The 5,307-nt window shown below is 30.0% G+C and overlaps 1 pseudogene; it reads right to left on the reverse strand.

The window, feature by feature from the left end:
• Nucleotides 1–3,501: 3,501 nt before the first annotated feature.
• Nucleotides 3,502–3,845, reverse strand: LOC116855278 (annotated as a pseudogene).
• Between the last annotated feature and the right edge of the window lie 1,462 nt (nt 3,846–5,307).

The raw sequence follows: 5,307 nt of genomic DNA on the forward strand, positions 1-5,307 counted from the left end.
TGAGCCATTGGTTAAAATATAGTTTGTCTAGATTTTCTAGCTATAATTCATGCAGTACTGGTTTGTTTTTTTTTTTTTTTTGGATAACAAAAAAAATTTCAAATATTTACCCAAATCTTGTAAAGTGAAATCATGAGATGTTCTGTTCTCAGATCTCTGTTTAAAGGATATATTCTAAATAGAAGAATCATTCAAGCAAATCAGAAACATAGTTACTTACTACAGGGAATGGAAAAAAAATTGAGATTCAAGTGACAGTTTTAACTATATCAAAATGGAGTCACTTGAAAATATGTAAATAGGAGATGAAGAACATTTAAGAAATTAAATAACTCAATGGAAGCAATGAAGAGTAAGTTGGATATCTCACAAAACCAAATAGGTAAATAAGTAAACCAAGTAGGTAAATCTGTTGGCTATACATCTATGCAACATTCACAATTATTTATTGTGTGCCAGGTGTGTGGTGGAAAAGACAGAGAGTGGAGTTTAGGGTCTACAGGATGAGTTGGACCCAGACTCAGGGAAAAGATAGTGATGGAATTTTAAAAGAATAAACACAAACTTTGCTTCTATTTTCATGTTGCTAATACAAGTGCAAATATGCTTAAAGATGAAATAGCCAGTGGAATAAAAGTAGAAACAGAACTTCCAAACCAGACCTCTGTAGTAAGGCTATCCAAAACCATTCCCCTACTCCATCACTTACGGAACTACTCACCTTGAGTGGTCTCTGAATATTTTTCATCACATTTTTCCTTTTCAAGATGGGTATATTAATGGTACCAACTTAATGTTGCATTAAATCTGCTAATATATGTTGAAATTTAGGGACTATACCTATTTTATGGAAACCCTTTAATAAACGTAGGCTATCACAATTACAGTTATCATAAGGGGAAGTACAAATTGGGCAATGGTGTTTGGCACATGGGTACTTAATAAATATTTTGAATGATCTAATGAATTAATATGGAAAAATATAAAAACGTAAATAAAATTTCTAATAAAGAAAAACATGAGAAGACAAATTAAAAACCACAATTATTAAAATAAATGTAGGTAAAAATTACTCTATTGAAAAATTAGGACTTTATATTAATAGTAAGAAAGTTCATATATATTCTATCTCTAAGACATCACTCTTCAAACAAAAATGAAAGAACAATGTTGAAAATGTAAGACAGATCATGCTATACAAGGCAAATGAAAACCAACAGAAAGCAGGTGAGCAATACCAACATCAAACAAAGAAGAATTCAAAGTAGACACATATTAAATGTGAGAAAAGAATGTTATTTTGAAATAGAAGATATGATTTAAAATGAACCTATGAACCTAAAGTATTATACCATATTGAAAGGAATAACTTGTATAAATATAAGGAGAAACTATAAGATCTCAAAGTAAAAAGGTATAATGTATTTGTCTTATACTTTACCAATTAAGTACCACAAAATGATTATTAAGTAGTAATTCTAATGGTTTTAAAAAAAAATCAATGCCCTCTTTTGATAAATATAAAAATCTCACACCATCTTTACATGTTATTTGGAATTTAAAAAAAATTGAATTATTAGTAAAATAAAGCTGATGGTAAATATAATTTTTTGAAAGCATATGTACTGTATAATTTGATATAGTAAGCAGGAGTTTGTGGCCAAAGTTGAAAAACCACTGTGATACAGGATCTGAATAATATAGTTAATTAAACTAATTAAATGAACATACAGATAATCTACTTCACAAAGAAAACACATGTTATTTTTAAATATTTATGATGTATTTACAAAAATTGTTAATAAGCAAAACATGAATACATTCCCCAATACATAGTTTGAAACATACAGAATTTTATGGTAATTTTTGCAAGCCACAAAGCAACCTCACATGGACAAACCTAATCAGAATTGCACAGTCTGTGCATACCCATTGCAATAGAGCTGTAAATTTATTTTTCTTTGGAAAATAATTTTTAAACACCCTTTAAATGCATGTTTATTGGTTCAATGAAAGAACAAAAACCAACATTTCATGCCATTTAAAAATTCATAGCAATGAAAACAGTATATACTATAATCTTTAGCATTTGTTATCAGTCTCTATCGTCTGCATAATTCTAGGTCTCCATTTTGTTCATGCCAGCACATTCCTATCCTTTTTTTTCTCTTGAATTGAAGTTTTTGGTAACAATTTCTTTGAATAAAGGATTTCACTATTAAGAATCAACTCTAGAACCAAGAAAGAACAATTTGTTAATTTAAAAAGGAATAAAACACTAAATACAGGAAAAATTAATAGATTAAAATGGAGACTTTAATAGAATTATAGCTAAACTCCAGAGGTAGAAAATCTAATAAGAAAGCCAAGTGAAAATTCATGTTCTGATATTAGGAATTAGACTACATAGGCATCATTAATAAAAAGCAAATATTAATTTAAATTTTGAGCTAATGTATGTGTGTGTGTGTGTGTGTGTCTTATGTATGAAATATAAATCAGTAAAAGTTAAGCAATAAGAGTTAAAAAGAAAACCCCCAAACAAAACAAATAACAAAGTAAAACACTCCTTAGTAGAATAAAAAGTATAAAGAATGAGACAAGTCACAAAAGAATTCATTCCCAAAACATTGGTTTTAAAAATGAGCTCTGTCAAGCATTCAAGGAACAGATAAATTCTATGAAATTAGGATAATATTAAAAGCTTTTCAATTTCCTGAGGCTTGATACTTCTAAACATTACTAAGATAGCATAGAAAAGAACACTATATATTCCCAAATGAATATAGATGGATATAGGATAAAACATTTCTATAAACGTCATTAGCATGTTCAACCAGAGTGTACTTTAAGAACGTAGTACATAATGCAATTCAAAATAGTGGTTGGTTTGGTAGGACACAGACAAGGGACTGACAATACATAGATATTGGAAATGCTCTTATTCCTAGCCTGGGTGGAGATTTGTTGAGAGTATTTTTTTTTTAAGATTAAAAAAATAATTGTTTATCTGAGTGCAAGAGAGAAATCACAAGCAGGGTGAAGTGGTATAGGAAAAGTAGGCTACACGTTGAGCAAGGAGGTCAATGTGGGACTTGATCCCAGGACCCTGGGATCATGACCTGAGCCAAAGGCCACTGCTTAACGACTGAGCCACCCAGACACCTGGGAGTGTTTTTTGAAGTTGTGTTTTGTAACTTACACATACATTGCTTAAGTTATTTTACAAGTTTCAAATATTACCTTAATTAAAAATAACAGGACAAAAAAGAAAAGATTACACATAATAAATTTTACTTAGTCCAAGAATGTAAGTCTTATTAAACATTGGCAAATGTAGTAATGTGATTCCTCATATTAGTGAGAAGACTGCATGACCATGTGACTAATTAAAAAACAAACATTAGCTATAATTCAGCAACCACTCTTTTTTTTTTTTTAATATAACAGAACATTTAATTACATTAGTTTTCCATCAACACACTAGTCATTTAATGTTAACTACATTGTCCATTTCTATTGGTTGGCAGGAGGCTTTTCCACTAAAGGCTCCCATTGTTTCCACTGTATCATTTTTCTTGCCAGACCTAGTTCATTTCAGCCTGAAGAATCACCTCTTCTAAGTAGCCTCCCCGAACTCGGTCTTCTAATTTCTTAATACCTGGTTCTGCTTTAACTATACTTAGCTTCTCATTTGTAACCTGTTCTGTGTACTTTCTATGTGCTGCATTTTTAGGAATTTGCTTAAGAACATCAAATCTTTGTGTGCAATATTCTTAGCCTTTTGTGTGGACTTTCACATAAGCTAATCCCACAAGGCCAGTGGTCTTCAGCAAACCCACCATGATAGCCATTCAGCATCCATTCTTACAAAATTTTTTAAAACACCAAATCCATGGTAACTAGGTATAGTTATGTAATAAGATGTTTTATCTGAACCAAGAGCAGATATCATGCTGAATGGAGGTATACTCAAGGATGTTCTGTTAATAACGAGAACAAAATACCAATGCCTGCTTTCACCTCTACAATGAACAGTGTTCTGAAAATCGTAGCAGGTATAAAAAGAGAATAAAAATAAATAAAAATTCATTCACTTTGGAATGAACCTGCCATTAGTTACTATTTTTTTTTGATATTATAGAAAACATATGGTAATCAATTGCAAAATCATTTGAATTAATAAAAATTTAAATAGGTGTCCACTTATTTAGTAAATATACCAAAATATAATAGCTTTTCTGTATAGCAGTTAGAAAATATAATAGAAAAATAATCGTTATATTCACAATAGCAAATAATCTATAAATTATTTAAGAATAAACTTAATAAAAGACATATAAGACAAATGTAATTATGAAACTACACTGACTATCATAGAATAAGAGCTGAATAAAAGAAGGTGCATGCTATTTTCCTGGATGGTAAGACAAAATAATTTAAATGTATAAATCTTCAAAAATTAATATTGAGATATAATTCCAATTAAAAACTCTTGGTATAATTTAATTTTTGATAAAATCATACTTAATCTTGAAGAATAAACATGAAAGAATATGGTTAGGAAATTTTTGAAAAAACGTAATAATTTGTCCTATCACATATTAAAACATATGATGAAGGTACAACAAATAAATAGCATTTTTCTAAAAGCAGGTTAGACTAGAAGCACTTAGGTGTTTCAGTCAGTTGAGGGTTTGACTCTTGGTTTGAGTGTCAGTCATGATTTTCTGGGTCATGAGATCAACCCCACATTGGATTCTGCACTTAGTGAGTAGTCTGCTTGAAGATTCTCTCCCTCTGTCCCAACACTCTTCACGTGTATGCTCTCTCTCTTTCTCTCTCTCTCTAAAATAAATAAGTAAATCTTAGAAAAATTATAGTAGACTAGAAACAGACCATAATCTTAAAATAAATTGAGACAAGTATAGATAAAAATCAGTATATGACCCCTCAAGCCATAGTATTATGGTATTAAAATACAGTATTATGAGCTCATGATATTATAAGCTTACACAGTATTATGGCTCATCAAACCATTAAGTAAAAAGTGAACTATTTATTTAATGGTATGACAAAACAAGCTATACCATATTTTATGGACAACATTTCATTGTTATTGCATACGTCAACTGTAACTAAATTAAAAACTAACAAAAAATCCATAAAATGTTTGATGTAAATTGCTGAATATATGAACAGTTATCCTGTGGGGTCAGGCCTTCCTATGCATGACCAACTGTAGAACCATAGGGAAATGTTCATAAATTGGCAAAAAACATAACAACGAAAGCCTTAAATAAAAAC

Source organism: Lontra canadensis, unplaced genomic scaffold, assembly GCF_010015895.1.
Source record: "Lontra canadensis isolate GAN:19392208 unplaced genomic scaffold, GSC_riverotter_1.0 scaffold100, whole genome shotgun sequence".
In the NCBI taxonomy this organism is placed as follows: Eukaryota; Metazoa; Chordata; class Mammalia; order Carnivora; family Mustelidae; genus Lontra; species Lontra canadensis.